At 38.6% G+C, this 24,934-nt stretch overlaps 1 protein-coding gene across 2 annotated transcripts in view; it reads left to right on the top strand.

The window, feature by feature from the left end:
- Positions 1 to 13,845: 13,845 nt before the first annotated feature.
- The window catches only part of COL8A1 (collagen type VIII alpha 1 chain), an 86,103-nt gene continuing 75,014 nt past the window's right edge, over positions 13,846 to 24,934 (top strand). For both annotated transcript variants that reach the window (XM_052665021.1, XM_052665013.1), the window contains exon 1: positions 13,846 to 13,965. The gene's annotated coding sequence lies outside the window, so the exon portion shown is untranslated. The remainder of the gene's footprint in view (positions 13,966 to 24,934) is intronic.

Raw genomic sequence — 24,934 nt, 5'->3', positions numbered from 1 at the left:
CTAAGTGTCATATGTGATAGCCCTAGCTTCACAGTATTCCCCTTATCTAGTGAAAGTCATCACACTACATATAAAGACACAGGACACCAAACAGGTTTTCTTCTCTAATTAAAAGCAGCAATATAATATCATTAGAATCAAATTTATTATCTAGAACTCTAGAAATTTTCTGTAGATATTGGTCAGATTTTGGAAGGGGAGAGTGGGCTACGTCTATTGAAGTTGTTGCAGGAAGAGGAAGGAGGCTGACAGGTAGGAAAGAGTTATTTTAAAATTGCACCAATATTTTATTTGTTTCCCAGTTATCTGAGACTTAGCTGACTCTGAAAGATCATGTTAATGTTTCTGAAATCCGTTAGACATAATATGGGAAAGATCTTATATTTTCTTTTTCCAAGCAACACTTGTTAAAACTCTTTATTAACAACTCCATGAACAAGGAGTGAGAAATATGTAGACATGGAGACTGGAAACATCGGGACAAAATAACCATTTATGTTTAGAAAAGATTAATGCAAGCTTGTACTAGTAGAGGAAATAATCTGAAACATAAGGATAGAGGAAAACCTGGAAACAGTAATCCTGAATGATTCAGAAATGAAAATAAATACTGAATGATTCAGAAGTGAAAATAAATATTGAATGCGGCTGGACAGCATATAGGAATAACTTAGTCTGTTTAAGGTCAGAATCAATCACTGAACAGACTTCAAGCATTCAGAATTATTCAAAATCACTGAACAGACTTTGAACATTCAGAATTATTTAACTATTTTTTACGTGACCACACTCCACTTTATGGACTGCACACAATTTATTTTTTTTTCCCAGTTAATAAGGGCTTCAAGTACTTGCTATTCAGAGCATGTGATCCATCATTTCAAGTGCTTGATACTGATTCACACACTGTCTGGATAACTCCCAGTGCAACACAGAAGTCTTTAAAGTTGGCTGCACAAATGTTCCAGTGTAAATAAGCAGACTAGTTGAGATCCTTCTTCAAATAATAAATAAATAAATAAAAAAGATAGCAAACTTTGCTATTTGTTGCTCCAAATTTTGATTCTATTTATTTGTTTGCCTCTTCCACTCTGCAATGCCCTTTTACATGCTTGTGAATGCAGTCAGTTAATGTTCCCCATAAGTATTCTCTTTCAACCAAAAAGCTCAAACTCTCCTACTTCCTTGGAGGTCAAAAGGCACAGACCTCTGATCATTCTTCTTGCTGTGTTCCGAATCCTCTGCAATTAGAGTGCATCTTTCTAGAAGTGAGATGCCTGAAGTTGGACCTTCTCAGAATTGAGCAAAGTATGAATATTTGCATGTGTAGGAGATGCAGATGCAGAAATTCAGATGCTTCCTACAACTCCCTGAAAGGAAATTATAGTTAGGTGGGTATTGGCCTCTTCTCATTAGTGATAGGATGAGAGGTAATGGCCTTAGTTGAGTCAGAGAAGATTCAGGCTGGATATGAGGAAACATTTCTTCTGAGAAAGTCATGAGGTATTTGAACAGGCTGCCCAGGGAGGTTCCTGGAGGTTTTCAAGAAACTTGTAGCTGTTTCACTGAGGGACATTGTTAGTGGGCATGATGGTGATGGGCTGACAGCTGGACTAGATGATCTTAGTGGTCTTTTCCAGCCTTAATGATTCTATGATTCTACATTCTGCCTATGATGGTGTGCTCCCCATCTCTCCTGTCTTCTTCCCTCAACGTCCTCCTTCAGACTGGTCTTACACAGGAGGCCTTGCACAGGAAGACAATGATAAGCAACAGTACTGGTAACAACCACAGATCTGTCTCAAACTAGAGGAGGCTAAAAGAACTGAAAGGACCAACTGAGTACGCACCTAAAAAAACAACCTATGACTATCTGCCAGAGGTTTTATGCCATGAATAGTGAGCAGTGCAAGAGCCCCCTGAGCTCTTCTGCATGGCAGCAGGCTGCCTGACAGCATCTCCCCTTGAGAGGGAGTCCTCCTGAGATAAATGCCTATGCAAAGTTCACTTTGACATCAAGACGCCTTGCTAACACAGATCCTCCATAAGCAGCTAATAGTTGTTTTAGGCTTTGCTAGCTTTGCTAAGATCATATCCTAGACTGATTGAAGATTTTTTAGCTTCACTAAAATTATATCTTAGATTGATTGTACACTTTTAATCCCTTCAACATAAACCGTTCACCAAGTCTGGGATTCAGTCACACCGAGGCTCCTTACCTCTGCGGTTCAAATTTAGGAAGCAAGGGTGTCCGCTCTAACTCATGTGACTTAACTGAAGAATCTCCTATATGTGTAGGTTTACCCTACCCGCTATGCAGTAATTAATCAAGTGTATCTCACCATCTTGAATCTTGCTAGGTCACTGCCTTACTTACAATTAAGATCTGTTAAATCACTGCATTGTTTCCATATTATATCAATAAATATTTTCTAGCTTCTCTTACAAGTGCAGTGTAATGTAGTTGTTTCCATCTATGACACCATCTAAGAAACACCATGAACTCTAACATAGGTAAAGGGGGATGTAGATTACCAGGAATGATGTGCCATCTCTCTAATAACTCATTATTAAGTCATTCCCCATCAATCCTATATAAGATTGATATAGGACATCTATGTATGTTAGTGCATGCTTTTAAATAAACACACTGCCTTTAAGTAACTACATGTAAATTACATATTCTTACAAAAAAAGTCATAGATTCTTTCTTCATACATAATGTAATTCATTCTCAGTTGTCTTTAGGAATGTAGAAGATGTTGTGCAATGAAATGATATTTGAGGTACTGTAAAAGTTCAGTATTTTTGTTCAGCAAATACCCTTGATCCTCCTTCTGTAGCCAGTATGGGTAGTGCAGATATCTTAAAATGGCACTTTTAAACATAACTGCTCTCCTATTTTACTTCCAAACCAATCTATAGATCATGACTGACTTCTGATTCTTGTTTTTAAGTAAATAGTACACATTCTGGAAGTATCTCCACCACTCTAGAGATATACTGTTCTCTATATGTTCAAAGTCAAGTCAAATAAGTAAAAAATTCTCTCAAGGACTTGTCTATTCCGTTTCTCACAAGTCTGGAGAAAAATACACTGAAGTAACATCAAGTCAGAGATATACATGAAGACCTCTGTTTTGACCGCCAAAAAAAGATTATATGGATATAGTTGCTAGAGTTAGGGGTTTTTTGACAGGTGTACTACAGAACTGAAGTACTACCCAGCCATTCTGATTGGATCGCATCTACTTGCAGAGAATATATTGCTAAGTTCTGTATGCTGCCTCTCCAAGATTGGCCTTTCTTTATTAGTTTGTTTTTTGTGCAGTTTTTTGTTTGTTTTTACACGTGAGAGGTGTATAAATTTGTTAGCAAAGTTTACAAAACATTTAGCCAACTTCAGTACTCAGCCTAATGCTCACCGTAGGGACCTTATCTACAGAAAATGGGCTCACTAAATAATTTTTTACAGCATTAAATTCAATATCTCCAAATTACAGCCACTTTGAACCATTAAGACAATTCAATAGCCAAGTCAAGTGTCATCTTGAAAAACTTTTAACCTTAGTAGTATTTTTTTCCTAGCTTTTTATTAGCAAATTTCTGGAGTGCAATCTGAAATGGGCTCTGTCTTATCTCTTTCTGTAGACTGTTTCACAAACAGGAGCTTTAACCAACTTTACTTTCCCAGTTCTCACGAATTTCACCCTGAAATGTACCATTCCAGAATCATAAAGCTGGCCTACAGAGACGCAGTTGGAAAGGCCTGGTAGGAGCTGGACCTCACTACAACGAGGCCTTGAATTGAACACCATAAAAATCAGAATAAAAGCATTTTATGCTAGCAGATTTCACACAGTGGTGATTACTACTGTACTACTTACCCACCTACATTAAAGATGGATGAAAAATTCATGTTTTTGCTGGGCAGAGGACATGAGGCTGAGGGTAAGATCAGCTTGTAAAGTGTAAGACGAAATCTGTAACAAATTTTAAAACAGCCTCAAACAAAAATTGATCTCCCTTAGAAAAAAAAAAAACAAAAACAAAAACAAAACCAGTAGTGCATTACCTAGCCTCCAAGGTGCCAGCAACCTCATTAAAGTTTCATTTCTTTTATTTACTACAATTATGGGAATGCTAAAAAAATTTATTTGCTTCAGATAAACTTATGGCAGTTTAAAAAAATATTTCCTAACTCACCTGCATGAAAACATACAGTATGAGTGTGTATGTACAGTATATATAATCCTACAGTCATGCTGCTTATCTTCAGAGAAGCAAATATTTAAAAAGATTAGTAAAAGAATACTCTGCTGTGATTTTCTTGCTTCCATAAGATTAAGAAAAAAAAAACAAATCCACTAATAAGAAAATTTTCTTAAAGAAAAGTTATTTGGAAAACTAGCTGAAGATTCCAAATCATTAATAAAGTACATGTGACAATGTCCTTCTCCAAAACCACACATAATAAAAGCCAGAGAAAGGCTGTAGCCACAGTATTTGCTCTGTCACCAGAAAAGTAGAGAATCTTGTGAGAAAGACTATTCATATGTTCTCATTGTTCCTGAATCAGATGGTATATATAAGCATCTCTGACTTTAGTGTGTCATCCAAACCAGAAACTGGACAAGCATGTATCCCCGGAACTTTTCTGGAATGGATAGGTAGGATTTATCAAGTGAGGATTTATCCTCATTTCTAATCATCTTTGGGAAAAATTGCTCTATAAGTGGTACTGAGAAGCCCAAAGGAGCTACATATAGCTGATTCCATTCATTTTTTTTTTTAAATGCTTTTTTAGTTGGCATAAACTTCATCTGAGTTCTGTGGGACAGAATGCTTTTGGCTTTGTGCTTATTCAAATGTTAACAGTAACACATAAACATGAAGCTGTTTGAGAAAAAGTAATGCCTGGACACTCCATCCAGTCCAACACAAATAGAAATAAATGTTTTAAGATACGAAGTGACTGTACATCTGGATTAAGCAGAAGGGCTTTCACAGAACTTGCTATGCCTAGAGAAGTTTCAGTAGTTCAGCCTGCTTTTTCTTGGTGCAACTGGGTGAGTGACAGATCCTAGCTAGCAGAGTTCTTCTAAAATAAGTCTGAACTGAACACTCACAGAAAAAACAGAATGTCAACTTCTCTATAAATTAAAAAAATTTATAACACTGACCTTTGGCTTGGAAATTGGTACTTGAAGTAGTTTGATAAACAGTCTAAAAGTATTCTCATACAAAAAAACCCCGCTGTTAGCTCAGTAACTCATGGCAGAGGTCTATGAATCTCCCACAGAGAATGTAGTGTCTGTACTAGCAGTACCACTCACCTGCTTGTGAAGCAGAGGAAGCACGTTCCTGTTACAAAGCTGTGACAGTTTTGGATGCTTCATCTCTCTGACAGTAATAGAACCATCTGCACTAGGAGAAGAATTCTCTATTTAATCACATACAATATGTTCCTCTTTCACTAAAACTCCACTCAATTTCTAGGCCAAAGGGAGATCAGAGTAGAGGAAAGCCCTTTCTGCAGGTTGTTGTGTTGCCATTGAAGTCTATCCAGCAGGCACACACAAATGAAAACTGTTTACTATTATCATCATAAAAGCAAAAGGCCCTTTTCAAGTAGGTGGTGATCTTACTCTCTCGTCACTCTTTCATCTAGTATAACTCTATGCACTACAGTGCATTAGCAAAAGGCTGTTAAAGTTAGAATGGAATTAAATTTAAAAAAGCCAACATTGATCTAAATCCTCCAGTTTTAGTAGGAGCAGATGAACATACCGAGAATGAACCCATGATGTGAAAGGAGACAAGTTAATAAAACCAAGGCGATTATTATAAACTTTTAGGAGCTGTCTAACAGGATTTCTACAATTAGGAAAATACCTTTGACTGTCCAGGATATAATACATAGAAATGATCATTTTCTACACATTCTTTCCCTTCAGTGTTTTGAATATTGAAAAGAGCTTTTTCCAGATGAAACATACACCAAAAAAAGAGCAGAAGTGCCAAGTACCACTTGGGAATCTATGCAAAAGTGCCAATGTGTTATGAACCACTCATTCTATATTCCTTTCCTTCTCCTGAAGAACATACTGGTAAGCAATTTTTTCTCAGTGATACACTGATACTTTCAAAAAAAACTTAGGATTATAGAAATTTACTTGAGTTTGGTATTTTTCCACCAAAAATGATGGAAAGCATTTAATTCATACTAGAACTTCTTTCAATCTAGTTGTTGCCCAGTGGTAATGACTTCAGTGGTTTTCCATGACAAATCTGAACTACAAGCTGAACAGGTCACTCAAACGTTGTCATAATCATCATGTTAGGGTGAACTCAATACTTGTTTGCAGAGTTTATTGCTCTTTTGGATATTTATTAAAGTACTTTGTTGTGGGTTTGTTGTTTTTTAAGCTGTTGTGGTCCATGGGAACAAATTAGCATGTTTAAGGTCTACACTAGAAAAGAGTAGTGAAAGCATTGAACTACGAAGCAAAAATCAATAGATTTAAGACTGTCTACAAATTTGTGTATAGTAAAAATAATGGAACTGATGAAACACTTGCAAATGGCATCAAGCTGACAGACAGTCTTTGCTAGACACTTCACAGACCACACTGATCTATTAAGCAAAGCAAGAATCCTGAAAAATAGACTAAAGGAATGGAAAGCAAGTCCACTGAAATCTTATGAGCACCACCAGTCATATCTGTGTACAACTGTACAACGGTACAACTGAGAGCGGAAGCTGACCTTCCTCCTTGACACAGTATTCTGCAGACAAACAGAATCATAGAATAACCAAGGTTGGAAAAGACCTTCAAGTTCATCTAGTCCAACTATCCACCTATCACCAATAGTTTTCACTAAACCAAGTCCCTCAACACAAAATCCAAATGTTCCTTGAATAACTCCAGGATTGGTGACTCCACCACCTCCCTGGGCAGCCCATTCCAGTGCTTGACCACTCTATCAGAAAAGTAGCATTTCCTAACTTCCAGCCTAAATCTCCCCTGGCGCAGCTTGAAGCCATTCCCTCTGGTCCTATCACCAGTTAAACGAGAGAAGAGGCCGACCCCCAGCTCACTACAACCTCCCTTCAGGTGGTTATAGAGAGCAGTAAGGTCTCCCCTGAGCCTCCTCTTCTCCAGATTGAACATTCCCAGCTCCTTCAGCCATTCCTCATAAGGCCTGTGCTCTGGACCCCTCACCAGCTTTGTCGCCCTTCTTTGAACCCACTCCAGGGTTTCAATGTCTTTCTTGCAGTGAAGGGCCCAATAAATAATATTGTGTCTGCTCCAACACTAAAATGAGATGCAATTTGAATGAAGTGTGTGTCATTATTATAATGTGGTTTTGGTGTTCTCTAAAAACTGTCCCTTTCCAGAACAATTAGGGCCATCTTAAGTTTCAAAAAATTTTCCATCATTCTTCAAAATTAATTTTGAAAATGACCAAATACTCACTTTTTCAGAAAAAAAAAAAAAAAAAAAAAGATATTTGGAATTTGGAATCAGATTCCTATGGTTTATTGGTAATAATACTAGGCAGTTTTATGAAGATAGTTAAGCTCTGTCTCAACATGGAGGTTTTTTAGTGCAGAGGGGGAAAGAATTTAGTTATGACATAATCAAGGCAGCAAAAATTGTTCATCCTTTCAAAACTAATGAATTGTATAGGTCAAAGTAAGCAATACCTATGAAATAAAGCTCAGGTTCTATGTAGTAGAGCTGGAGTAGAAAACACTGACATTTAATCGAAATTCTGGTTCACTCCATTGTTAATCTCACTGTCAGTGGAGAAAATATTTCCTTTGATCAGAAACATGTTTTCCCAAGGATGCTATATTTCATTTGAAACAGAGCACAAATTAGCCTTCCTAAAATAAAAAATTAAAAAAAAAAACAACCAAAAATAAAAAAAAAAACAACCACCCAACAACAACAAAAAAACCACTATATAAACTTTTGGCAAAGAGATTTAAAAGAATATATATTACAGCCAAAATGTATGCCACTTGGCTTCATTAAATAAACTTTCAGGGAATGTATTTAAAAGAAAAATACTCAAAATCTACACACAGAATGCATAACACTGCCACCAAGCACATTCTGGTGGAACTGAAGACAAGTCTTATTTAATCCCCAGTCATATGTTGAAAGTTAAGACCTTCATTTGCAGTGTGCTCTTTTTCAGAAATGTACACACTCTATATTTAAATACATGGACGCTTTATCAACTTTGATCATACTCTGGGCCAGTGCCTCAGTCTCTTAAATGCAGGTGAACTGAAAATCAATTAATCTGAACATTTCCACAGTATCAGGTGAGAAGTAGTATTATTGTCCTACAGCATAGGATTGTATATTCATTTTGTTTGGAAAGGATCTCAGGTCTCTAGTCCAATGCCCTCCCTGAGGCAGCCATGAGGTCAGAACAGGCTGCTCAGGGCTTTTTTCAGTTGGTTCTTGAAAACCTCCAAGGATGGAGGCTGCACAGCCTCCCCAGGCAACCTGCTCTGCCTACTGTCTTTCTACCATGCATCACTGCAAAGAGCTCTACTTTCTCAATAACTCTCCCATAGGTAGCTGGGGCTGCTGTTTGTTAAGTCCTCTCCAAGCCAATTGTTGGTCAAGCTGAATAAGCCTGCTTCTGCAGTCTCTTCTCACAGATCAAGTGCTCTGGCCCCTCAGAGGCACTCCTCCAGTTCACTGATATCTTTCTTACGTTGGGAGGCTCAAAATCAAACATAGTATTCTAAATGTAGCCTAGTAAGCACTGAGTACAAAGGGATGATCACTTTCCTTAAGCTATTGGCTGTGCTCCTACTCCTCTAGCTCAAGGTAGTGTTGGCCTTCTTTGCTGTCAGGGCTCAGTGCTATCTCACATTCAGTTTGCTGTGTATCGAGACTCCCCAATATTTTCAGCATAAAAGCACCCCAGCCAGCAAGTTTCCAACCTTTAAACATTCAATCTAGCTTGTTATATCATATTCCTTCTGAAAAACAGACAGCCTAAGTAAACACTGCCAAGATAATAAGCATTTTTTCCTATTTTGATATGGTTAGCATGAAAATCAGCTAATGTATCCCAATGGAAGCCCCAAAGCTGACACTCAGACATGGGAAGTCAGTAAATATAGAACACGTGCAACACAAACAATTGTAAGCTGGATGGATTGCTCTAATGATAGCAGTATTGGACTGCATTCCCTTTTCACTCGTGGACACAATACTAAATAAGTGAGACAGATTCAAAATGCCATCAGTTATAGCTATAGTGTGTTCAGTATCAAATCTTTCCAGTTTTTTCAATTCTGTCTCTATCATGTTATTTGGTAAAGAATGGACTCTGTCATACAGGTGAAAACATTGGTTGAGGTTGGCAGGTATTGCTTCCATACTCACACTCAGACTTGCTGTATGCTTATCTACAATGCAAGATCCACGCTTTAAAAATGTATCCTGATTATCCTACACTGGAATGCCACACAGCAGTTTGTAGCAGATCACTTAAGTGACCCTAGTGTATGGATACAGATTTGAAAGTGGAATTCGGACATTCTTCAAGACGTGAAGAATATAAATTGAATTGAAAATGTTTTCTCCCCTTATCCTTCCCTCTAGGTTTGTGAATCTTTACTGTGGAATAGACTATGTTCTATAAAAACTGCAACTCATTTAATTTAATCACATTTAGTTCTCTAAAAGTCAAATATGCTGGAAAGACTATGGATAGATCTCACACTGATGGGAAGCACGACAGAAGACAGAATGTTTCCTGAAACCACAGGTTAATAAAGCATACTGCTGGTCAAGTGGAGAAATCATTCATGTCTTTGGTCCTGCAGTCAAATAAAAAGAACAATACATTTCTATGAGGATGGTACAGATTGACAGAAATTTACCTATGAGCTGGTCAGTATATTTTTCTACTAACTAATTTAACAAATAAACTTTGGAATGTCTTTCTCCTTTTTAAAGTTATGGTGGTTCTAATGTATAGATGAAAGTTGGAAGAGTACCTCACTAGGGTTCTATTGCTATATTATCCTACTTATGTTAGGAGATTTCTCAATTTCTATCTGGTTTGTGTTTGACAAAAGTATTGAAAGTTTGATCTCGATAGCTCATCTTCCGCCATCAACATGCCATTTAACTGGATAGAGACCCCCCTCCTTTGATACAACCACCAAACAGGAAGTAGTCACCTACCTGAGCTGTTGATGCAATGCTACGTAAATCATGATTTATTCACAATTGAACTCTCCATCAATTCACATTCATTCTTTCTGCATCCACAGCCAACACATTCAGCCACATTTATTTCAGGTAAGCAACACTCAAACTGGGAGTTAATCACTTGGTTCTTTTATTGGAATTAATGTCGGAATTTGGACATATCTACTTTTAAAAGATCTAGAGTGAAGTATCTCTCATTTATACAGTTGCTGTTTTAACTACCTCTGTTAATGATTATTCTTTACCATATAGTTTGTGTGTCTAACCAAATTTAATTTAATAGAAGACTCTGACTGAAGAACAAATATACTTGAAATACAGAAATATAACAATTATGGTTATAGTTCTGTCCCCACTGGCAAGCTGTAATCTGTCTCATAATCGTAACATGCTACGGGGATACTGATGGCAATACCAATATTCTATGTAGTAACACTAATGCCATAAGACAGCTGCAAAGGCTGCCTGGGGGAATCCTTTCGTAGGATCATTGCCAAGTCTGCTAAATGATAAGAAAGTGTCAGGGCACTCCAACCCTTCATGGAAGAGTTCAGAGTTCCCATATGAATGTAGTGTATTTCAGGAGATTCTGCACAGAGCTCTTTGTGGAGCCACAACAAAAAGGTTAGTTGAATTATGCCAGACGGTCATCTTGCTCTCTGAACTACCATATAGTATTTCTTAGCTGAGCATGTACAATTCCCAAAAGCATGGTAAAACACTCTTCCCAAGTTTAAAGTACTTTCACAAAGCTGATTCCCTTACTAACAGTTCCTTTCTGCACAAAAATAATAGACCTACATAAAATAATGTGAGTACATGATATGGATTTTGGATGTGCTAAAAGCATGCGCTAGTCCAAACAATTCTTGGAAACGAATAGTAAACCAATCTGGGCATTTTAGGGTAAGAATGAAGCAAGAGGACTACACCATTGAAAGTACTCTTGGAAGGATAACTTTGCTTTTAAGAATTAGATAGGGTCTAACCATTTTAGAAAGTTGGACATTGTTCATGGTCACTGGGACAAGACGAGTTAACAGTAACTGAAGTTACTGTCTAGCCTGGCAGTATGCCCTGAAATCTACTTACTTGTGTGACAAACTACATCAAATTTCCCACAGAGATTTTGATAAAGCTTTCATCTACTAAAAAACTCATTAGAGAAGATAAGCAATGCAGTGCAGTGATTAGATAATTACATGACTACCTAACGTTCTAGTCTTATCAGATAATCTTCCATATAATTATATCACAGTAGTGCTTTAACAATCATTAACACAGTCTGATACTTTTCATCTATTTCAATTTAATATTTGTAAAGTGCTTTAATGTTGCTTGAAGGAAAGAACTAAAGAAAAACTTGTTTATTTCTTCTCTTCTGGAAGTACTAAAAGATAATGTTAGCCTTCAGTCTGCCATGCAGTAGGATATGAAATCATCTGTACACAGCCAATGGCATATGAATTCTCTTGAGTACTGACTCACTTTTGAAAAATGTTACTTAGCACCTGAAATAAGGGTGAAAAGCTTAAATAAAATAATTCTGCAGATAACTCTCTGCATTTATGTCTTTGTTCCCAAGAAAAAAAGTAATGATTTTTAGAAGGTATTGATCTTAAAAGAAGAATCCATTGGTTCTAAAAGGGATGTAGAGAAAGGCCAGCAATTTCGAGACAGTAATAGTCATTAAGGACAGAGGTATCTATTTACTCTCTAATTTCTGAAAATCTTGACCTAGATTTCTGTAAGCACATAACCAACCAGATGTTAGATGAGTATAATTCCAGTTTATGTGCACTACTTAATCTGTCAAACCATCACAAATTGCCCATGCCTGAACTAATTATTGCATAACCTTATTGCTATAATTTGCACCTTTTATAACCCTATTCCTGTTATCGTTACTTAATGTAGCCTTCCTAAAACCATGCTGTAATCTCTTCAGAGAACTCATCTCTTCATAAGAACTGTAAAAATCCACTGAGTGCTGCAGGAATAACAAAATAGCATGACTTTTGTTGGTAATTAGTTGCAAGAACATAGAAGCTGTCCAATCCAACAGCAACCTGATACTTTAGGAACCTTACCAACTTAACCAGCCAGTTAACCCTTCAGTTCAACTGTTCTCAGTCTCAGTCTGCATCAACAAAGGCTCTGCAGCTATTTCTACCACCTAACACTGATATACGAGTGATTTATAGGTTGACAAAACCAAATAGAATTGCAACTCAAGTTGTTCTGGTCAACTCACCCATTCAATACTTCTTTTTTCAAGAATGCTTATTATAATCAAGAGAAAAGGAGAAGAAAACTAATGATGTGAATTTCACCCTAAGTCCATGTTAAGAATTAATCTGCATTCTCAGCATAAACATCTTAGGACTTCATACATAGTTAGACTGATAATAACATATATAATCAGATCACAAAATATGGACACAAGAGTCCACCACTGAGAACAAATTCAGGATACTGCCAGAAGTGCCAAGGTTCTATTGGCATCTCATAATTCTTCACCCAGTGACAACTTTGGCCCTTTAGTGCAAGAAGTAGCATATATTACACTTGATTCTCCATCACATTCTCTACTGTCTTGCTTATCTTAACTCTGTAAATTCAGACTGCCATTTGTTTTTCTCCTGGTCTTGCCCAGATTGCAAAGCAGGATATAGCTGTAGCCTCTTCCTTGATTTCACACCACAGTCCTTCTCTCCCTGTTCTATCTTTCTGGCTTTCTCCACTCACAGACATTCCAAAATGACAAAGACATTACTCATGGATTATGGTAAATAACACCAATAAAGGTTCTAATGGCTCGTTCAGAAATTTGTGCAAATACAGAATCAGAGTATTCCAGATGGGTACAACTGTCTGTATCACCTCCAGAAGCCAGTGTCTGGATGCTGTGCCACTCATTCTTCCACGCCCTAAAAGCAGTGAATGAGTTAAAATGAACAATGAATAATTTTATAAAGAAACCACCAGGAATGTGTATTCCTACTGGTTTGTCTTTCCGGCTACATTTGCCTTTTGAGAATACCAGTTGGGAAAATTGTTTAGAACTCAGACACACACGGAACAATAAAACCACTAAACTGAACTATTAGAAAGTTTGTGTGTAGATGGAACAAGTTACAGCTGCATCAAAGAAAAGCTGGGTAGCACAGCACAAGAGAAACTGAGAAGGATTCCGGATCTGCAATCGAATAGATGTTCTGAATACAAAGCAAGCTGTTTATTCATAGTTATTCCTTTTTAGAAAGAGAAACACAAGCCTTTCTGATAACTACTTTGTGTTACTATCTACTATTACTGTTGAGGTAAAAATCTTTCCAAAAGACCTAGTAGCATTGTAACTGCAACCAGAATAATGCACCAGATTCAGAGAAACAAACACAGTAGAAAACAGTTAGTTAACAAAGTCATTTAAAAAGAAATCAATAAATCCAACATTATTTCTCCTCTGAATGCCATTCAGTTTACTTTTCCCCCCTCCTTCTGTCCCCAAAGAGCAAAATCCTACTGTGCAGTGCCTTCTGAAGGCTGTCTGCCTGCTGTCCTTACTGCCCACCTACCGTAGGGAGCAGCTCCTCCCACCTGCACATAAAAGCCAAGTGCATGCTACCAGCAGCTGATCAGAGCACTTTCTCAGCCCTCCACTGTTTTGAACCAGTGATCTTCTCTTCTTGGATCTTGTACACTCAAGGTAAGATTACTGCTGCTTCAGGTTTCTCTTCTAACCAGTTATTGTGAGGAAGTCTTAATGTGAACTCTAGCACTGCCTTGCTGGGTGGTGCTGGCAGCTTGCTTTGCTTTTTATTTTTTTAAGATGTAGTGTCATCTGACAGTTAAGTTAGTAACAATCTGTTGTTGTGGCAATGAAATGAAAACAGATCTTGCTGGGAAATATTGTGTGGCTGAGAAATGGTCTTCTCTCCCTTTCTGATAGATTTTTGAAAAGATTTTTTATCCAGATCACTTCCAACAATTTATTATCCCTCTCAGTGGTTTCAGTCCAGTCAAAGTTATTTTTTTTAAAAAAAAAAAAGGACACTTTAGAGCTGCCTTAAGTTTGAAGACAAAAAAATAGCTTAGTGATAACTCGAAGTGCTGACTCAAGAAAGAATCTTTGTGTTATTATAACTGTTATTATTTACGGGGCAGACTGGGACAGTTTTGGGGATGAAGTGCACCTTCACAGGTTTCTCTTCCCTTTAAAAATCATATAATCGAACTTACGCTCTCACAGGAGCACAGTAGTAAGGCTAAGGGAGTTTGCTGTATGGTGTCAAATATGCTTAAAGTACATATTTCACAAGCAACATTCTGCTTCTTGGAACAGACCTCTTACGTCTATGAAAGCTGTAAATCAGCTTGAATTGCATTTTATCAAGGTTGCCCACATAGGCATTCTAATGCCACAGGAAGGAATAGTTAACTGTCTCATGCAGACAGCTGTTGAATAGTGGAAACAGTAAAATGTAAGTGCTTTCAAAACTGTGTTTGCACTCCCCTCTGTTCATGTGTCATCCTCACAGAGATGAATCTATTAGTGAATTGCATTCTCAGTGCCATTCAGTTGTGTCAGTGCGCTTTTAACAATCACCTGCTTAAAGAAATTCCATCACAGAAATAAATCCTCATTGTAGAATGCTTCTCCAGTTCTCAGAGATGAGAGACCATGAACTACTAAACGCAAGCAATAAATGCTGACTCTAAATAGTTTGTTTATATTACATGTAATTCATTCTGCTGTTAGAGTGGTTTTCTTTTTGAAAGCCAAACAATTCTCTTCCTAAATTGAACCTTTGTTGTTCTTTCCCCAAATAAAAAAGTCTTTTCTAAGAAAGAATTATCTCCACGCATAGCTGTACTCACAGTAGCTGGAACTTTTTAAGCTACAACTCTGTATAACATCAGCAGAATTCTTCTCAAAAGGCCTTTTCCTGCATACTGTAAGAGATTCTTCTCTTTATTTTACATGTTATTTGTTGTATCTAATGGAGGAAAGAAAACATTGCCTTCAGCTACTTGCCTGGAAGATTACATAAGTAACTTCTCTTAAAAAACAAAACAAAGAACTAACTATACAAAACAAAGTAAAGTGATTTCTACACGAGGATTACAGTAAAACAACATTTGCATCCAGAAAATCCATGCAAGTTGCCTATAGAAAACATGAATCATTGGATTCTATTCCTAGAGCAGGTATTCTGTCTTTAAGCTACAAAATTTTACCCCTTAGTTAACACTGGATTTTTATAGTAAACCCCCTTCCATGTACTGAAGTGCCCCTCTTGTAAAGCACAGATATGCTTTCAACTTAGAATCATATATAGAATTTACATCTAAAATCTGGCAGTAAAGCCTCATCTTTCATACAGAACTTCAACAGATAAATCAACTTCTATCAGAGCATTTTTTCAATTAAAAAAAATATTTTAAAATGCATTTGTCACAAGAAATGTGTATATAGCAAAATACCTTTTATTAAAGCCTGCTGTGAAATGTGATGTTTTGGCATTTCAAAAATGGATTGCAGGGCATATTAGGAAAACTCCACTGAAAGGAATGTATCTAATTTAGATCAGAATCTCCTCTGAGCAATTCCTCTCTTAGGCTGAATAGATCATTCAGCTGAGCATCACTTAGCAGCAGGGAATGAAGGGAAACTGTAACCAGCTCATCTCCCAGAATACTTAGGTGTCTAGAAATGCCTTCATTGGCTTATGTGCTCATCTGAAACTCCTTTTTAAAATTAAAACATGCTGACAATAAGATAAAAACATTATCACTTAAAAATAATCCTATAACCACACTAAAAATAAATAAAAAGAGAGTCAGTGGGAGAAAAAGGAATTCAGATTTTTTTTTTTTTTTAATGATGACCACAATATTTAAAAATATACATATATAAAAAAATGTTTTTCTATCACTGACCAGCCAAGTGTTAAGAAGGCATTCTGAGCCACTTCTCTTGATGGTGGCATTTAAGGGTGTTTTTTTGTGTGTTCATTTAGGGCACAAATGCCCAGTGAAATTACTAGCACAATTTCTACATCTATTAAAAATGCTAGACTAGATACCTGAAAAAGTTATACCTGTATAGGCTGAACTACTTAGTCAGTGGCCTGCCATTCCCACTGACTCTGAGACATTCTGATCTACATTAATTTATTTTCACCACCTCTTTGTGAGGCAGAGATATGTTCCCTCTGGCCATTCTGATACTCCAAGGACTGCTCCAAAAGCATTACCTCCTATTTTATTATGTTGTCCATGACATCAGAGGCAGATGTTGGTGGTACGGCAGTAGAAATTGCACCTTCCCACCAATACTCCCTTACCTGTTGTTGCTATGTGACAGATGGCAGCAGTTGGGCAGTCTGACAGAATAGTGTCTGTCATGGGAGTGTGGATGAAGCAAACATGTGCCATTAAACTTTTCCATGTGGAAAAAAAAAATGGGACCCTGAACATTTGTGGAGACCAAATGGTGGATGTGAGGCGCTGTTGTGTTTCAGCAGCGACAACATTTCTTGCAGAATTGCACAGCTAATGCTGGTAACTATGTTAAAAAATAGCATTTTGTGTCTCAGACTTTGCTGTATCAAATAGTGTGATTGTGCTCTTTGTAACTGCTGTAGTTTCCATGGAAATGAACAAGCATCACTTTCAGGGCTATCTGCATAAATACATGGACTTTTTGCCTCATGGTCACAGTGGAAATTCATTGCAGAGCAGACAGTCATGTTTAGCTCTTTTGGGTTTCAGTCCAGCACTTTAATCCCAAGCTTCATTTTGTATTCAGCCTTATAAATTACACCGCTTTGCAGCTGATCTATCTTTGCATGCTTCCTTAGGACTGAACAACAGGGAGGATTTCAGTGTCACTTCTTACGAGAGGTAACCTAATCCTAACACTTTGGATCTTCCTTTGAAATCATTTACAACCCCCTTAGCAGGATTTTAAAGTCATTCTTGGAGGGGAAATAGATAAGAAATAAATAATCAAATGACCTCCCCTTTCTTACCCTCTGTGGTGAGCTGAGACTAGCCTGCTCTTGTCAGAATGAGCAAGCATGGATCCACTGCCACGGACCAGAAAAGGCAGCAACACCTAACTATAGCAGTGCAGTCTTGGTAACACAAGATTGGTCTTGTGAATGTTGAGTTATCAATAAATAAAATTAATACATGCTTATGCTTGATTTCTGAAGTAACTGCCTTACTTGCTTTTGGAGGTCATGTCTCTCACTCTTCTACATTGAAAGTTACCACAAACCTTGCATTGCTCACAGGCTCACAGTGAATGTGTGAGAGGCAACTGGAAAATTAGTATGGAGAAAAAAAGAAAAAAAGAAAAAAAAAAAAAAAAAAAAAAGATTGACATAGTATTACCTGCAATAGAAGTAGGACAGTTGTTATAAGCAAGTGAGAAAACCTGCAACACAGCATTTTCAGCCCATTTGCTTTATGTCCTGTTATATATCTCAGGGGAGGAAGGATTACATTTTATTGCTGAGCTTTAAATATATCCCCGTATTTGCCCTTACTCTTTTGGCCTTTCAATTACCCTAGCACATGGATTCCTTCCTTCTCCTGAGAGATAATTGGTTTTTTTTACTGGTGTTGTATTTCTAAGAGAGCAATGGCTTTCAGTGGAGTTACTGTAGTGAGGAACAAGAAAAGACAAAAGCATAGCGATGGCTTGTTCTGTCTTTGATTAAAACCAACAAATATCTGTATTTAACTGTGCAGAAGTTTCTTACTTTTACCTCTTCACTGACATGAAATCCTAGCAAATATATATTTCTATTTTATGGCTTCCCCTCCAGAAGAAAGTGAGATCCATTCTTTATGCTAAAAGTATTTTGCTTCAGCAAAAGTTATGAGTTTAAAAGATAATGATGAGTCCTGGTTCTGAAGCCTTTTGTGGGTCTTGTGCAATAACTGTGCCTATTCTTTGTACACATCAGTAAGCAATTGTGCTTGGTCTCCCCATACTCCTGAAATGTTGGATGTGTTTCTGTAATTGTCTTGATTTGTAATGAACTTAATGTCTCATAATTGCACTGCAGGAGATTAATACCACTGTGCTGTCTAGGGACATCTTTTGATTATTAAATCTTCATGCAAGCTCACATCTCATAGCAAAGGCAAGACAAATGTAAGTCTCTTGCTTCTTGGATGACAGGTGAAACTGCTGAGGAGTGACACGCAATGGAGTGAGTGAGAATCAGTGCCCTCTTTTGGTTAGAAATAATATATAAAGGAGCCCTATGAGAGTTTATCAGTTCCCTCTGCTGGCTACAAAGCCCACAGCCAGATGAGCAGCTGTGTTTGCGGGGGCGAAGGTCTTAAGTTCTATTCCCAGAGCTGTGTGCATGCAGTAAACTGATGACTTTGGTGTCTATGCACGTATGTGGACATCATTCTTCTTAGGGTCTCATCAGAAACTACACTGAGTTCAACAGGAGGGCACTCAAAAATAATACGGAGTTCCTGGGAGGTAAAAAGCTTTCCATAAGCATCCTAGCAGCTACACCATTCTTAATATTATACAGCAAGAGCAAGAATATCATTCAGTTACACTTCATATTCTACATTCAGATTCACTCCTTCTTTTTCCACCTCTTCAGGACAAGCATGGCTATACTCATTACATTCAGTTTAGAGATGTCTGGTCAGTTATCACAAATATTCACAGCAAGAACACCATAATTGCCAAAAGTAATAAATAAATTAATTAAAGAGAAGAGGAATTAAAAAGACCAAAAAAAAAACCAACCCAACAACAACAGAAAACGACAAAAATAAGCTATACTGGTCTTTCTACTCTCTTAGGGAAAGGCCTACATATTCTGGTTATACAACTGGAGAAACAGGTTGTGTAATTTATGTAGCTTCTCTGAAACAAAACTGAAATGGAAAAACTGTAATATTTTGCAAACTTAAGAGGGAGTTTTTATTTTAAATAAACATATATATCACTAAAAATCAAAAGTTCCTGAGTCAGGTATCCAGATTCGCTTCAAGTCCTGGAAATTTCTCATAGCAGTGTATAGGATACACAAATCTATCCTATTTAAGGCAGAATGATTCAGAGCTAATAGCCTGACATACTAGGAAAACAAATGTATTTTAAAAGTCAGATTTTTGAAACATCTGCAGCATGTTTCCTGCTAACTATAAAAGGAACCACTCTTTCTAGACCAAGATACTGCTCTATTCTTGTTTCAGAAGTGAAATAATAGTACACTGAGGAGTTGCACACAGTCCTTCAAGCAAAGCATCTGATCACTTCCCAAATTAAAATTCCATAGAGCAAATGAAGTTTCTAATACAACTCAGTGTTAAGAGGTGAAGCAGCAACATATGTACATATAATACAGTACAGTCACTAAAATGGCAATGCTTACATTGTCTTTCACTTACTTGATATAATTTTCAAGAGGACAGAATGATGATGGCACAGCTCTGGAGACACTCAAACCAAATACAATCAGCTTACCACTGAAGCAACTAGCAGTCAAGTCTGTTTATGCCAGCAAAGGGCTTACCTCTGTTCTGCTCTTCCATTCTTCCCACCACGTGCAGAGCTCCAGTGAATGTGGAATATCAGAACAAAGATCTTTTATGTAACTCAGAGACCAGAATTTTTCATTCAGTCTGCCTTTAGAAAAAAAGGAAAAAGGAGAAGAAAGTGTTCATATATTTTCCATCAAAAGAATAAGGTGAACTTAGTCCAATTTTTAGATGATGAACATTAATATAAAACGCACAGCTGGGACCTCTGTTGGCAAATCTCAGCAAAAAAAAAAAAATAAAAAAAATCAGAAAGTTGTTAATTTAGGTCAAAGTTGAGAAATAAAAGCAGGCTTGCGGGAGAAATTTATGTTGCCAACATCGATATCTGTCACCTGTACAGTGGATAAAAAGCAAATAAGCTAAGAGTAGTTGAGCAAATACACCCCACAAGCACTAGCATTCACATAAAATGTATTTTAGAAAATGAAGAAAAAAAAGACAACACTCAGTACTTATTTGCTTTCAGTCAGTGGCTTGAATTGAATTTACCATAGTAGCACATCACATTGTTCGCTACAGAAAAATGCAAAGCTTAGGCCTTTAGGAGTAAGTCTCTTGTGCTTTACTGGTTCCAAAAATGTCAGTGCTTGTCAAAGTGTTTTTGAAATAAAACCAAAAGCATGTTAATAAAGTGAACTTTCCAAGACAATGCTGGCCAAAGCCGATTCTTATATTTCTTTTCAGTAACAAACTGCCTCTGCGGTTGCTGAACTGATAGGGAGCAGGATTTAAAGGGCCAAAGCCAAATTCTGGTCAACTTAAAGAGGGTAAAAAATAAAACAAAAAATAGAGCTCTCAAACAGAACACAACCCTCCAATGAATCAAAAGATTTTTGCTGAGGGTGGGCAGAGCTTAGCAAAATCCAGCTGAGCTTTCGAAAACGCCTGTAATCACTATCAGGCTCCTCTTGGAGGTATTTTGAGACTGGAATACTTGTGGGTATGATTGGTGAGGTGCTGCTGTAGGTTACTGGACAAGACTCAGTACTTATGTAATTTAGAACTCACAAGCTAAGCATCAGTTCACAGGAGCTACCCTGCCTATTTATTAATTCCTTAAATGAATTGACAAGGCATCAAAGGGATTGTCCCATCCTACCATGGCCCTCCTGCAAAATGGCTCCAGAAATAGGCTCCAGTGAAGAATGAAGGTATTCATGATGAGCCGAGTTCCCACTGTGCATACAAGCTGCTTGCAAGTCTGGGTGGTGAGATGTCTGAACTGTTTGGCTGTATCCACATCTGTAGCAGCAGCTTCTGTCTCCCACAGAAGAGTCCTACAGTAGCTGGATGCTCTGTGCCAGTTACAGGAATCCCTGCAGTTTGCCCCAGCCAGTACAGCTGACATTAGGAGGCCTGTGCTGACATTAGAAGGTCTATGCAGTACAGCCCAAGTTGTGACTGCAGGGGTTCTTTCTTAATTTTTGCTCTCAGGAACTCCTATGGGCTACTATTATCTTTGGGGATCTGAGCATAACGCATTACCTTGGGGAACACAGAAAGCATTTTAGGATTGCTCCCTGAGTTCGCATTACCAGTCACAGCTAAAACTTTTGTTCATAATATCCGGGTATGTTAACATCCAAGCCTGATTCTTGATTAAAGATTCATTTTCCAGCAGTAAAGTGTTTACTTTTGTACTGGTATAAAATTATCAGATGACCTTAAAGCTTTATTTTAAAGGAAATCCACTCTGTTCTGCTTTTGTAATGTCACAAACGCTGCCTTTTCGTTGCACAAGAGCAATCTAAAACGAGTTGCCAAACAGCATCTAAAATCTAACCTACTTGGTTTCTTGTTGGCATGTGGCTCTCAGGGTACACCTTTGTCCCACAGACAAAGCAAGATGGCTCTTAGATTCAAATTTTGAGCACAAAAGCTGCCTTTCACTGAGTTCAGAATTAACTCGCAATGAATATTTTTATTCTTCTTTTGAAACCCACTATTTTCAACATCACATCTGTCACTCGTATGTCGAATGCTCCCAAAAATGCAGTACAAAAGGTCTGTGAGACACAAGTTAAACAAATTTAATTTGCAACTGTTCAGAGACATTTTCTCTGCTACTCTTGCTCTTAACTTTCTATTAATGTTCATGTCAGGAAAACAAGGGTCCGAAAAATAAACAAGTGGAAGTCTATTTTATTTGCAGCATTCCATTCATCACACATACTGAGAGCTGGAATTTTAGTGTGAAGGATGCTTACAACTTCCAGCCGTAACGCTCAGTAATAATGACGATGCTTTAACCATGTGCATGAGACCAAAAGCTGCTCCTTTAGCTGCCACTGAGACTGGCGCACCTGCTGTTCCACAGGGCACACAGGGCTCAGAGGGGTGCAGCCCTCGCTCCTTTTCATGCATTCCCCTCCCTGCAGGTATTTCAGACCCACTCAACTATGAAACATCTGTGAGGCCTCCAAAAAGACACAAACTGTCATACCTGAAGCCCCAAATCTCTCAAGGTGGTATTATGTGAAACTGATTCAACCTGCTAGACACTTCAAAAAAATGAACAAACAAACAAACAAAAACACCAAGTAATCTGAAACAACAACGAAAACCCTACTTTTGCATGATATGCCGTGAGCGGCCATTAAGCGCCTGCTCCCCCCACCCATCCCGTCAGCAGCAGGGTGTTCCCACTACCATTAAATGCTATTAACAGGCAGCACACTCCACCAGGGCATCCCACCTTCAGTGGGCTGTGGGCAGGGCCAGGGTACCAGGCAGTTCTTCTTGGTGCCCTTGCCAGCCAGATCAGACCCTGTGTGTTATGTTCACTCCTTCTGTGTCCCACTGTGATGGGGTCAGCACCACATCTGCCCACAGGCGGTCAGAAAAGTGATGTGGAGCCTGCCCTTCCCTTTGCCAAAAGGAGGGCCAAGGGTTGGGGAGTGCAGAAACTCCCTGCAGCCCAGTCAGCTGAGAAGCGTTTATGGAAACAATGCGTTTGAGGTTTTTTCGGGTTTGGGAGATACAGCCCAGGGGCTTCGCTTCTGCGTGCCAGCCCTCAGTGCCCCTCGGAGAAGGATCTGGGCAGCATTAGCACGCACAGATGCTGACAGTACTGGAAGGCCAAAATGGGGGAGGAGAAGGAGGTGAAGCTTCTCCGTCAGCTGGAAAGAAAATGTCGCATCCTGTGAGAGGGCCGCTCAGCATGCACAGTGGGAGGCATGGAGCCTTTCAGATTTCCCCCATCTGGCCGCAAAATTGAGGCCACTGTGAATTTAAAAGTAAACTAAAATTAAATTTCAAAGTCAAGTTCCTTTGGTGAAAAAAACAGAAAAGCCCCAAAATAACGCTGTATGTGGGTATCCTGTCTAATAAGGAGAGCGGCCGATCTTTTAAAGTTGAAATCCGAAAATCCCAAAACTCCCACATGAACCACCAGACACTTCTTGTCTGGTCTGAGGAAAGCAAACGATAAAACTGCTGTATTCAAAGGCAGGGAGGAGGCAAACAGCTGCATAGAACAGCTTTATCATTTCTCTCCAAAGAAAATTACCCACCCTGCGTTGTTTGAAACGAAGATTTTTCAAGGTGCGTCATTTTGATCTCCTTGTTACATCCCCTAGCATGGCAGAGCTCTGACTCACTCTTGGGAGCTTAAGGCAAATAAAGAGCAGCAGCTCCTGAACTTGACGGCCTGTAAATCTTGCATACGGTAAAGCTGATTCCCTGTCCTGCTCTATTCCCTTTGACTCCTTCTTACATAGATGATTGGTATGTCTGGAAAGATACGACGCTACAAACGCTTCACCTCCCTCTCCTGACTGCAGAAGCATCCAAGAACATCACCTACAGTAGATTAATGAATTTATCCTTACAAGCACCCTGGCAACGTCACTCTCATTTTAGAAGGAATTGAGGCACAGAGAAATTTGCTGGTGTAGCATTCCAAGGGACAAGCCAGATTCTCAAGTGTCTTCCCATCACGATGGAGACTGGTGGGAGAGCTCAGTTCCTACAAGGGCACTTCAACGAGAACCAGATTTTCAGGAGTGCTCAGCACCCAGTAGCTCTCACAATGGCAGTCGCAGCCAAATTTTCTGAAAAGTTCCTTTGATCATCTGGCCACTGCCTCAGTGGAAGCAGAAAGCTTTTGAAAAACCTGATCCTGTTTGTGGGTGCTGAGCACTTTTCAAAATTCTTGCTTAAGTGACCCAGCCAAGGATGCAGACTAAAATTTGAACAGACCTCACTTTGCTTAATCCCTGGGCCAGTGAATTAACCACAGGCGTATCCTTCCATCCGCAGCAAAGAAAGAATAGGCACTAGTTGGGGCAGGAATCAAAATGCCAAATAACTGCCAGTACCCATGCCTGCCAAGAAAAATGCCCAGATACCTGTGGGCAAACCAGACAGCCACATTTCAGTACCTTCCTGAGAACAGATTATTCCTAATAGCACTGCCAAAGTCTGGCAACCTGTATTATGCTCTTTCCAGATGTACCTATTTCTTTCTGGGATAAAACTCTTGTGAACATGCCCTCGCTCAGGCACACCCTCCCTGCTCTTCAGTAAAAACAGCAGCTATCCAAACACTCAGCTGTCTCCATTATCCTTAGAGAGCCAGGCACACTTGGGCAAGACAACAGTATTTTGTGTAATTATCAAGAAGCAGTGGTCGCGTCAGTGAAGATTCTTGTTTTCATTGAATATTTCATTCATTTCTGAACATAAGCAACCACTTAGCTGCAGTTGTCTAGATGCAGAGGAGGAAACACATGCTATTCTTGGCTGGACTGTACCTCTGTGGGAAGCAGCAGCAGCCTCCTTACAAGAGCCTCTGTCGGCTGCATGATTTAGCTACGCTTGTGACTGTCCTAAACTTCAAGCAAGGACGTGCCTCCAGGTTCTGAGAACCACCAAATGCGAAGGCATGCAAAACACCCAAAGGTAGTCTGGATCCTTCATCTTATTCTCTGTTCACCCGAGGCCCATTTGCAGACAACACTCTCCAAAGCCAGGAGTTCCAGGCTACTTTAGAAATTCCTCTCCAGGTTGACCACTTGAGATGCTGTCACTCAGCATCAGCTTATTGGGCCGAGTATCACTGGACCCCACTTCAGTGTCAAGCT

Source organism: Tympanuchus pallidicinctus, unplaced genomic scaffold, assembly GCF_026119805.1.
Source record: "Tympanuchus pallidicinctus isolate F22 unplaced genomic scaffold, pur_lepc_1.0 scaffold10, whole genome shotgun sequence".
Taxonomy (NCBI): Eukaryota; Metazoa; Chordata; class Aves; order Galliformes; family Phasianidae; genus Tympanuchus; species Tympanuchus pallidicinctus.
Note: the sequence above shows the minus strand (reverse complement) of the source record. Positions and strands in the feature narration are given on the sequence as shown.